At 40.2% G+C, this 12596-nt stretch overlaps 1 long non-coding RNA gene and 1 pseudogene across 3 annotated transcripts in view; both read left to right on the top strand.

The window, feature by feature from the left end:
* The window catches only part of LOC125088640 (uncharacterized), a 103411-nt gene that overhangs the window by 49989 nt on the left and 40826 nt on the right, over positions 1-12596 (top strand). The window lies entirely within an intron of this gene.
* On the top strand, positions 10326-10933 carry LOC125088638 (60S ribosomal protein L36a-like; annotated as a pseudogene).

Here is a 12596-nt window from a genome sequence, read left to right as displayed (position 1 = left end):
AAATTGAGGCTCTCACTGCTAGGATAAATGAGGCAGAAGAAAGAATTAGCGATATAGAAGACCAAATGACAGAGAATAAAGAAGCTGAGCAAAAGAGGGACAAACAGCTACTGGACCGCGAGGGGAGAATTCGAGAGATAAGTGACACCATAAGACGAAACAACATTAGAATAATTGGGATTCCAGAAGAAGAGGAAACAGGGGAGCAGAAGGTATGTTGGAGAGAATTATTGAAGAGAATTTCCCCAATATGGCAAAGGGAACAAGCATCAAAATCCAGGAGGTTCAGAGAACCCCCCTCAAAATCAATAAGAATAGGTCCACACCCCGTCACCTAATAGTAAAATTGACAAGTCTTAGTGACAAAGAAAAGATCCTGAAAGCAGCCCAGGAAAAGAAGTCTGTAACGTACAATGGTAAAAATATTAGATTGGCAGCAGACTTATCCACAGAGACCTGGCAGGCCAGAAAGAGCTGGCATGATATATTCAGAGTACTAAATGAGAAAAACATGCAGCCAAGAATACTATATCCAGCTAGGCTATCATTGAAAATAGGAGGAGAGATTAAAAGCTTCCAGGACAAACAAAAACTGAAAGAATTTGCAAATACCAAACCAGCTCTACAGGAAATATTGAAAGGGGTCCTCTAAGCAAAGAGAGACCCTAAAAGTAGTAGATCAGAAAGAAACAGAGACAATATACAATAACAGTCACCTTACAGGCAATACAATGGCACTAAATTCATATCTCTCAATACTTACCCTGAATGTTAATGGGCTAAATCCCCCAATCAAAAGACACAGGGTATCAGAATGGATAAAAAAACAAAACCCATCTATATGTTGCCTACAAGAAACTCATCTTAAACCCGAAGACACCTCCAGGTTTAAAGTGAGGGGGTGGAAAAGAATTTACCATGCTAATGGACATCAGAAGAAAGCAGGAGTGGCAATCCTTATATCAGATCAATTAGATTTTAAGCCAAAGACTATAATAAGAGATGAGGAAGGACACTATATCATACTCAAAGGAACTGTCCAACAAGAAGATCTAACAATTTTAAATATCTATGCCCCTAACGTGGGAGCAGCCAACTATATAAACCAATTAATAACAAAATCAAAGAAACATATCGACAAGAATACAATAATAGTAGGGGATTTTAACACTCCCCTCACTGAAATCGACAGATCATCCAAGCAAAAGATCAAAAAGGAAATAAAGGCCTTAAATGACACACTGGACCAGATGGACATCACAGATATATTCAGAACATTTCATCCCAAAGCAACAGAATACACATTCTTCTCTAGGGCACATGGAACATTCTCCAGAATAGATCACATTCTTGGTCCTAAATCAGGTCTCAACCGGTATCAAAAGATTGGGATCATTCCCTGCATATTTTCAGACCACAATACTCTGAAGCTAGAACTCAATCACAAGAGGAAATTTGGAAAGAACCCAAATACATGGAGACTAAACAGCATCCTTCTAAAGAATGAATGGGTCAACCAGGAAATTAAAGAAGAATTGAAAAAATTTATGCAAACAAATGATAATGAAAACACAACGGTTCAGAATCTGTGGGACACAACAAAGGCAGTCCTGAGAGGAAAATATATAGCGGTACAAGCCTTTCTCAAGAAACAAGAAAGGTCTCAGGTATACAACCTAACCCTACACCTAAAGGAGCTGGAGAAAGAACAAGAAAGAAACCCTAAAACCAGCAGGAGAAGAGAAATCATAAAGATCAGAGCAGAAATCAATGAAATAGAAACCAAAAAAACAATAGAACAAATCAACGAAACTAGGAGGTGGTTCTTTGAAAGAATTAATAAGATTGATAAACCCCTGCCCAGACTTATCAAAAAGAAAAGAGAAAGGACCCAAATCAATAAAATCATGAATGAAAGAGGAGAGATCACAACGAACACCAAAGAAATACAGACAATTATAAGAACATACTATGAGCAACTCTACGCCAACAAATTTGACAATCTGGAAGAAATGGATGCATTCCTAGAGACATATAAACTACCACAACTGAACCAGGAAGAAATAGAAAGCCTGAACAGACCCATAACCAGTAAGGAGATTGAAACAGTCATCAAAAATCTCCAAACAAACAAAAGCCCAGGGCCAGATGGCTTCCCGGGGGAATTCTACCAAACATTTAAAGAAGAACTAACTCCTATTCTCCTGAAACTGTTCCAAAAAATAGAAATAGAAGGAAAACTTCCAAACTCATTTTATGAGGCCAGCATCACCTTGATCCCAAAACCAGACAAGGATCCCATCAAAAAAGAGAACTACAGACCAATATCTTTGATGAACACAGATGCAAAAATTCTCGCCAAAATACTAGCCAATAGGATTCAACAGTACATTAAAAGGATTATTCACCACGACCAAGTGGGATTTATTCCAGGGCTGCAAGGTTGGTTCAACATCCGCAAATCAATCAATGTGATACAACACATTAATAAAAGAAAGAACAAGAACCATCTGATACTCTCCATAGATGCTGAAAAAGCATTTGACAAAGTACAGCATCCCTTCCTGATCAAAACTCTTCAAAGTGTAGGGATAGACGGCACATACCTCAATATTATCAAAGCCATCTATGAAAAACCCACCGCAAATATCATTCTCAATGGAGAAAAACTGAAAGCTTTTCTGCTAAGGTCAGGAACACGGCAGGGATGTCCGTTATCACCACTGCTATTCAACATAGTACTAGAAGTCCTAGCCTCAGCAATCAGACAACAAAAGGAAATTAAAGGCATCCAAATCGGCAAAGAAGAAGTCAAACTATCACTCTTTGCAGATGATATGATACTATATGTGGAAAACCCAAAAGACTCCACTCCAAAACTGCTAGAACTTGTACAGGAATTCAGTAAAGTGTCAGGATATAAAATCAATGCACAGAAATCAGTTGCATTTCTCTACACCAACAACAAGACAGAAGAAAGAGAAATTAAGCAGTCCATCCCATTTACAATTGCACCCAAAACTATAAGATACCTAGGAATAAACCTAACCAAAGAGACTAAGAATCTATACACAGAAAACTATAAAGTACTCATGAAAGAAATTGAGGAAGACACAAAGAAATGGAAAAATGTTCCATGCTCCTGGATTGGAAGAATAAATATTGTGAAAATGTCTATGCTACCTAAAGCAATCTACACATTTAATGCAATTCCTATCAAAGTACCATCCATTTTTTTCAAAGAAATTGAACAAATAATCCTAAAATTTATATGGAATCAGAAAAGACCTCGAATAGCCGAAGGAATATTGAAAAAGAAAGCCAAAGTTGGTGGCATCACAATTCCGGACTTCAAGCTCTGTTACAAAGCTGTCATCATCAAGACAGCATGGTACTGGCACAAAAACAGACACATAGATCAATGGAACAGAATAGAGAGCCCAGAAATAGACCCTCAACTCTATGGTCAACTCATCTTTGACAAAGCAGGAAAGAATGTCCAATGCAAAAAAGACAGCCTCTTCAATAAATGGTGTTGGGAAAATTGGACAGCCACATGCAGAAAAATGAAATTGGATCATTTCCTTACACCACACACGAAAATAGACTCAAAATGGATGAAGGATCTCAATGTGAGAAAGGAATCCATCGAAATCCTTGAGGAGAACACAGGCAGCAACCTCTTCGACCTCAGCCGCAGCAACATCTTCCTAGGAACATCACCAAAGGCAAGGGAAGCAAGGGCAAACATGAACTATTGGGATTTTATCAAGATCAAAAGCTTTTGCATAGCAAAGGAAACAGTTAACAAAACCAAAAGACAACTGACAGAATGGGAGAAGATATTTGCAAATGACATATCAGATAAAGGGCTAGTGTCCAAAATCTATAAAGAACTTAGCAAACTCAACACCCAAAGAACAAATAATCCTTCAAGAAATGGGCAGAGGACATGAACAGACATTTCTGCAAAGAAGACATCAGGATGGCCAACAGACACATGAAAAAGTGCTCCATATCACTCAGCATCAGGGAAATACAAATCAAAACCACAATGAGATATCACCTCACACCAGTCAGAATGGCTAAAATTAACAAGTCAGGAAATGACAGATGCTGGCGAGGATGCGGAGAAAGGGGAACCCTCCTACACTGTTGGTGGGAATGCAAGCTGGTGCAACCACTCTGGAAAACAGCATGGAGGTTCCTCAAAATGTTGAAAATAGAACTACCCTATGACCCAGCAATTGCACTGCTGGGTATTTACCCTAAAGATACAAACGTAGTGATCCGAAGGGGCACGTGCACCCGAATGTTTATAACAGCAATGTCTACAATAGCCAAACTATGGAAAGAACCTAGATGTCCATCAACAGACGAATGGATAAAGAAGATGTGGTATATATACACAATGGAATACTATGCAGCCATCAAAAGAAATGAAATCTTGCCATTTGCGATGACGTGGATGGAACTAGAGGGTATTATGTGTAGCGAAATAAGTCAATCGGAGAAAGACAACTATCATATGATCTCCCTGATATGAGGGAGAGGAGATGCAACATGGGGGGTTAAGAGGGTAGGAGAAGAGTAAATGAAACAAGATGGGATTGGGAGGGAGACAAACCATAAGTGACTCTTAATCTCACAAAACAAACTGAGGGTTGATGGGGGGAGGGGGGGTGGGGTTATGGATATTGGGGAGGGTATGTGCTATGGTGAGTGTTGTGAAGTGTGTAAATCTGGCGATTCGCAGACCTGTACCCCTGGGGATAAAAATATATGTTTATAAAAAATAAAATTAAAAAAAAAAAAAAAACGACTTTTCCTGTAAAAAAAAAAAGTATCCCCACATATACCCCCCAAAAATGAATACAAAATAAATACAAGTAAGTATGAAAAAAATTAAAAAAAATGTCTGATCACATCCTTATCTGTTATTAAAGTCCTCCAGTCCTTCTCTGTTGCCCTCAGGCTGCACTTTGACCTTTTCAGCATGGCTTCCAAGTTTTTTGTCCTGTTACAATTTTAAAAGATCTCAGTTTTCTTCAGCTTCCTCTGTCCCAGTCCTGGCCCCCACCCCAATTCTTGCACATTATGTTTCAGCCACACCAAACTTCTTTAATTCCTGATAGTCCCTGCTTTCTATGAGTCTGGGCCTTTGTACTTATTCTGTCTACCTAGAACACTCCTGTTATGACTCTTTATTTTTCTATCGGTTCGAGTTATCTTTCAGGCTTTGGTTTGTACCTTACTTCTGTGATCTACTACACTAACACACCAACCCTGGATCATGCTCCTGAAGTCCCCAGCACTTACCCCTTTTGTAGCACTTACTTTGCTCTCTTGAGACCATCTGATGAATGTACTGTCAGTATCTTGTAGGCAGGGACAACGTATTAAATTCCTGGGGCCTAGAAAAGTACCTTTCATATAATAGAGGTTCAATAAATACTTGTGGTATCAACAAATGATTTCCATAGTTACTTAGGACACCTTTCTTCTTAAGTCAGTTGAACAAGTGGTTGCTGGTAGGAAAAGAGCAGAAAAGAGGTCCAAAGCCTCAATATTGGTTTTTGTTTTGTTTTGTTTTAATTAAAGCAAAAGTTTAGGGACGACTGGGTGGCTCAGTTGGTTAAGCATCTGCCTTCGACTTGGGTCATGATCCCTGGATCCTGGGATCAAGTCCCACAAGGGGCTCCCTGCTCAGTGGGGAGCCTGCTTTTCCCTCTGGCTGCTCTCTCTCTCTCTCTGACAAATAAAATCTTTTAAAAAATGCAAAAGTTCATATTTTTGCAGTGTTACAGGCTGGCTATGGCTCTTAATGGGCTGATGGGAATAGTACAGCTGAACCCTACACTCCAGCTGGCTGACACCATCCTCTTCCACACCTGTAGACTTCTTTTTAAGTAACAGCTTGATATAGAATTCATATACCATACAATTCATCCACTTAAAGTGTATAATTCAGTGGTTTTTAACAAGTTCACAGAATGGCATAACAACCATCACTGCAATTTTAGAACATTTTCATCACACCAACAAGAAACCCCATACCCATTAGCAGTCACTCCTCATCCCCATTTCCTCTCTCCATCCCCTGGAAGCCACTAATCTTTTTGTCTCTATGAATTTGCCTATTCAGGATATTTCACATAAATAAAATCATATTATATTTTATAATGTATTATAATATATATAATATATATTATATAATATAATATGTAATATATATCACAATACATTATAAAATATAATATTATAAATATATATTATATATTTATAATATGTTATATATTATATAATGTATTACTGTATTATATAATGTATTTGTGACTTGCTTCTTTCACTTAGCATGATTTTTTTTTATTTTTTTTATTTTTTTTTTATTTTTAAATTTTTTATTTTTTTCAGCATAACAGTATTCATTATTTTTGCACCACACCCAGTGCTCCATGCAATCCGTGCCCTCTACAATACCCACCACCTGGTGCCCCCAACCTCCCACCCCCCACCCTTCAAAATTCTCTGATCGTTTTTCAGAGTCCATAGTCTCTCATGGTTCACCTCCCCTTCCAATTTCCCTCAACTCCCTTCTCCTCTCCATCTCCCCTTGTCCTCCATGCTATTTGTTATGCTCCACAAATAAGTGAAACCATATGATAATTGACTCTCTCTGCTTGACTTATTTCACTCAGCATAATCTCTTCCAGTACCCCCATGTTGCTACAAAACTTGGGTATTCATCCTTTCTTTTTTTCTTTTTTTTTTTTTTTACAGCTTTATAAACATATATTTTTATCCCCAGGGGTACAGGTCTGCGAATCGCCAGGTTTACACACTTCACAACACTCACCATAGCACATACCCTCCCCAATATCCATAACCCCACCCCCTCTCCCAACCCCCTCCCCCCATCAACCCTCAGTTTGTTTTGTGAGATTAAGAGTCACTTATGGTTTGTCTCCCTCCCAATCCCATCTTGTTTCATTTACTCTTCTCCTACCCCCTCAACCCCCCATGTTGTATCTCCTCTCCCTCATATCAGGGAGATCATATGATAGTTGTCTTTCTCCGATTGACTTATTTCGCTACACATAATACCCTCTAGTTCCATCCACGTCATCGCAAATGGCAAGATTTCATTTCTTTTGATGGCTGCATAGTATTCCATTGTGTATATATACCACATCTTCTTTATCCATTCGTCTGTAGATGGACATCTAGGTTCTTTCCATAGTTTGGCTATTGTAGACATTGCTGCTATAAACATTCGGGTGCATGTGCCCCTTCGGATCACTACGTTTGTATCTTTAGGGTAAATACCCAGCAGTGCAATTGCAGGGTCATAGGGTAGTTCTATTTTCAACATTTTGAGGAACCTCCATGTTGTTTTCCAGAGTGGTTAGCATGATTTTTTTAAAAAGATTTTATTTACTTATTTGATAGAGATCACAAGTAGGCAGAGAGAGAGGGGAAGCAGGCTCCCCGCCGAGCAGAGAGCCCGATGCAGGGCTCCATCGCAGGACCCTGGGATCATGACCTGAGCTGAAGGGAGGCTTTAACCCACTGAGCCACCCAGGCACCCATTTAGCATGATGTTTTTAAGATTCATCCATGTTGTATCAAGTATCAGTATTTTATTTTTATTTCTTTTTATTGCCAAATGATATTCCACTACACACCCCATTTTGTATATCCGTCCATCAGTTGATGGATATTTGGGTTGTTTGTGCTTTTAGGCTAGCACAAATAATGCTGCTTATGAACATTTGTGTACAAGCTCTTGTGTTGTGTTGACATAGTTTTTTATTTCTCTTAGGTTTTATCTGGGAGTGGAATTGCCAGGTCATATGGAGGACTTCAGATTTTTTTTTTTTTAAGTAGGCTCCACGCTCATTTTGGAGCTTTGATTCATGACCCTGAGATCAAGAGTCCGACAGTCTACTGATTGGACCTGCCAAGTGGCCAGGACTTAAGATTCTAAAGGACAGAGGTAGTAGTGGCGCCTGGGTGGCTTAGTCGGTTGGGCACCTAGCTTTTGGTTTCGGCTCAGGTCATGGTCTTGGGGTCCTGCAGTCCTGGGATTCTGGGGTTGAGCCCTGCATTGGCTTCTTCCTCAGAGTGGAATCTCCTAGAGGATTCTCTTTCCCTCTGCCCTTCGCTTCCCACCCCCATGCCACCTACCCCTGCTGCTCGCGTACATGCCCTCTCCTCTCTCTTAAATAAATAAATCTTTAAATTAAAAAAAAAAACAGGGGTGCTTGGGTGGCTCAGTGGGTTAAAGCCTCTGCCTTCAGCTCAGGTCATGATCCCAGGGTCCTGCCATCGATTGAGCCATCGGGCTCTCTGCTCAGCGGGTAACCTGCTTCCTCTTCCCTCTCTGCCTGCCTCTCTGCCTACTTGTGATCTCTGTCTGTCAAGTAAATAAATAAAATCTTTTTTAAAAAGTAAAAATAAAAAACAGGGGCGCCTGGGTGGCTCAGTGGGTTAGGCCGCTGCCTTCGGCTCTGGTCATGATCTCAGGGTCCTGGGATCGAGTCCCACATCGGGCTCTCTGCTCGGCACGGAGCCTGCTTCCTCCTCTCTCTCTCTGCCTGCCTCTCTGCCTGCTTGTGATCTCTCTGTCAAATAAATAAATAAAATCTTAAAAAATAAAAAAATAAATAAAAAATAAAAAACAGAGGTTGCTTTACAGATTAAGCTCACAAAAACATGAAGCACTCAACTCTTGCTCTTTATTGATTTACTGGCAGGCAAGTTTTGTAACTGACTCTGAAGAATTGACATTAATTAAATTTCTCTATGTAATGTAAAATAACCAATGAATGTTCAAAGTCCTATTCTCTTTTGTGCAGGAGAATAAAGCCCTTCTTGGGTTTAAGTGGAAGTGGAAGAAGTTAATGTTTGGTTCTGCCCATTTCTACTCCCACTCCCCCGTACCCCTGGACCACACAGGGCTTCCTGATGGAGTTACACAGGAAGCGTCAACTGGGGAAGCTGGCCTAGTGACTGATTTTAGCCATAATTAAATCATTGCTTCCCTCTGTATTACAGTAGGAATGTATTATTCCTTTTGTATTATACCTCTCTTTGTCTTTTCTTTTTTCTTCAACATCTCTGCGGCCATATACACTCCTGTCTTCCCTGCTCTTTCCTTTCTCCTCAGCCTCCTGGTAGTAACAAATTGTTCCTTGGTCCTATTTAAGTTAAGACAATAAAGTTATGAGACTCAATGTGAGTTTTAGGATTCCTTTTTTAAAAAAAATATATTTTATTTATTTATTTGACAGAGAGCACAACGTGGGGAGCAGCCGAGGGAGAGGAAGAAGCAGGCTTCCCGCTGAGCAGGGAGCCCGATGTGGGGCTTGATCCCAGGACCCTGGAATCATGACCTGAGCCGAAGGCAGAGACTTAATCCACTGAGCCACCCAGGCACCCCTAGGGTTCCTTTTATAAGTATTTCATATCCAAATAAATACAGGCACCTTAAAAGTAGTTGTCCTAGGAAAAAAAAGTAGTTTTTCTGGGTGGCTATATATTTATTCCAAGAGTTTAATTGTTACTCAAAACATTTTGGTATTTTGTGTAGTTTTTCTCAAAACCAGTCTGAACCCTATAAGAAGACGAGTTTCACTTCCTTAATAATCACATCTAGTATTGTAGGGGGCCTCCCACTTTGATTGTATTTATGTCTTCCTATTCCCAGTTCCCCTTTACCTTTCTAGCTCTAGTCCCCAGACAGGAGGAGTTCTGGGTCCATTTGGGGCAAGCATTAACATAGAGAGGCAGTGAAGGGAGACTGGCATGCTTAACAAGACTTTGACCTTTAAACAAACCATGCTTAAGCAGCTCTTTTTAAAAAAACAAAACAAAACAAGATTTATTTATTTATTTGAGAGAGAGAGGGCAAGGGGAGGGGCAGAGGGAGAAGGAGAGAGAGAATCTCAAGCTGGCAGGAATTGAGAGTATAATCCATCAGGGAATAAATGGGGCTAGTTAAAGGCTTTTGGTGGTCCCTTCCCTAGTACCTGAAAGAGTAGCTTGATTAGTAGCTACTACGGACATGGCCTTAGGGTAAGTTATGGGAATATAGAGATAAATAAGTTACAGTCCCTACTTTATAAGTGTATATTCTAACAAAAAGAAGATAAGTAACAAGTACAAATTATGAGATTTGAGGGAAGCCCGGATGGCTCAGTTGTTTAAGCGTCTGCTTTCAGCTCAGGTCCTGATCCCAGGCTCCTTGCTCAGCGGAGGGTCTCCTTGTCTCTCTCCCTCTGCGCCCCCCAACCTCCGCTTGCGCTCACACACTCTCTCTCTCAAATAAATAGATAAAATCTTTACATTGACATACAATATTATATTTGTTTCAGGGTACAACGTAGTGATTTGACAATTACATACATTATGAAATGTGCACTGTAAGAGCAGTTGTCATCTGTCACCATACAAAGTTACTACACTGTTATCGACTGTGTTCCCTATGCTGTGTTTTTCATCCCTATGACTTAATTTATTTTATAATTTGAAGTTTATACTTAGTTTTTTGTCTGTTTGTTTTAAGAGGGAGCATGCCCTTTCTTTCTGTGCTGATAGCACTCTCACAAACATGGTAAATGTTCCTAAATCTGGTGGGCTTTCTGCCAAGAAGTGTGGCAAGCACCTACACCATAAACTAACACAGTACAAGAAAGGCAAAGATTCTCTTTATGCCCAGGGAAGGCAGCGTTATGATAGGAAGCAGAGTGGCTATGGTGAGCAAACTAAGCCAATTTTTTTGGAAAAAGGCTAAAACTACCAAGAAGATTGTGCTGAGGTTTGAATGCGTTGAGCCCAACTGCAAATCTAAGAGAATGCTGGCTATTAAGAGATGCAAGAGTTTTTAACTGGGAGGAGGTAAGAAGAAAAGGGCCAAGTGATTTATTTCTAGGTTTTGTATTTTGTTGTATTATGAAGACAATAAAATCTTGAGGTTATGTTAAAAAAAAAAAAAGGAGTGTGTGCACATGGGGGGAGGTGGGGGAGAGGGAGTGGGGAAGGGGCAGAGGAAGAAGCATCTTTTTTTTTTTTTAAGATTTATTTATTTATTTGACAGAGAGAGAGAGACCGTGAGAGAGGGAACACAAGCAGGGGGAATGGGAGAGGGAGAAGCAGACTTCCCGCTGAGCAGGGAGCCTGATGCAGGGCTCCATCCCACGACCCTGAGATCATGACCTGAGCTGATGGCAGACGCTTAACGACTGAGCCACCCAAGCACCCTGAGAAACAATCTTAAGCAGGCTTTCTGATCAGTGTGGAGCCTGATGCCGGCTCATCAGGACTGGGAGATCATGACCGAGAGATTGCAACCTTAGCTGAAACCAGGAGTCGACTGCTTAACCAATTGAGCCACCCAGGCCTCCAAGGAAGTCTGTACTTCTTAATCTCTTTCGCCTTTTTCACCCATCCCCCCTGCGCACCGCTCTCCTCTGGCAATCACCAGTTTGTCCTCTGTATTTATAAATCTATTTGTTTTGTTTATTTAGATCCTGCATATAAATGAAATCATGTCGTATTTGTGTTTTTCTGTCGGATTTATTTCACTTAGCGTAATACCCTCTAAGTCCATCTATGCTGGCAAGATTACATTCTTCTTTATGGCTGAGTAATATCCTATTACATGTATATATATATACACATCATATTTTTTTTAATTTTATTTATTTATTTGACAGAGATCACAAGTAGACAGAGAGGCAGGCAGAGAGAGAGGGGGAAGCAGGCTCCCTGCTGAGCAGAGAGCCTGATGTGGGGCTCGATCCCAGGACCCTGGGATCATGACCTGAGCTGAAGGCAGAGATTTAACCCACTGAGCCACCCAGGTGCCCCTACATCATATTTTTTTATCCATTCAGTTATTAGTGGACACTTGGATTGCTTCCATATCATGTCTATTATAAATAATGCTGCAAATAAACATAGGAATGCATGTATCTTTTTGAATTAGTGTTTTGTTTTTCTCAGGTAAATACCTGAAAGTGAAATTGCTGGGCCATATGGTATTTCTGTTTTGTTTGTTTTTGTTTTTTTTTTAAAGATTTTTTTAATTTATTTGACAGAGACACAGCGATAGAGGGAACAGAAGCAGGGGGAGTGGGAGAGGGAGAAGCAGGCTTCCACTGAGCAGAGAGCCCAATGCAGGACTCGATCCCAGGACCCTGGGATCATGACCCTGGGATCATGATCTCACTGAAGGCAGACACTTAACGACTGAGCTACCCAGGCGGCCTGGTATTTCTGTTTTTAATTTTTTGAGCAATCTCCATACTATTTTCCATCGTGGCTGCTCCAGTTTACATTCCCACCAACAGCTCACAAGGGCTTGCTTTTTCCCACTTCCTTTCCACTTGTTATTTCTTGTCATTTTGATACTAGCCTTTCTGACTGGTATGAGGTGATATCTCATTGTGGTTTTGATTTGCATTTTTCTGATGATTAGTGATGCTGAACATCTTTTCCTGTGGCTGTTGGCCATCTGTATGTTGTCTTTGGAAAATGCCTGTTCAGGTCCTCTGCACATTTTTTTTTCAAAGTTTATTTTTTATTTTCTTTTA

This window comes from Lutra lutra, chromosome 17 (assembly GCF_902655055.1).
Source record: "Lutra lutra chromosome 17, mLutLut1.2, whole genome shotgun sequence".
Classification (NCBI taxonomy): Eukaryota; Metazoa; Chordata; class Mammalia; order Carnivora; family Mustelidae; genus Lutra; species Lutra lutra.
The sequence above is the reverse complement of the archived record's forward strand: the minus strand, read 5'-3'. Positions and strand labels throughout refer to the sequence as shown.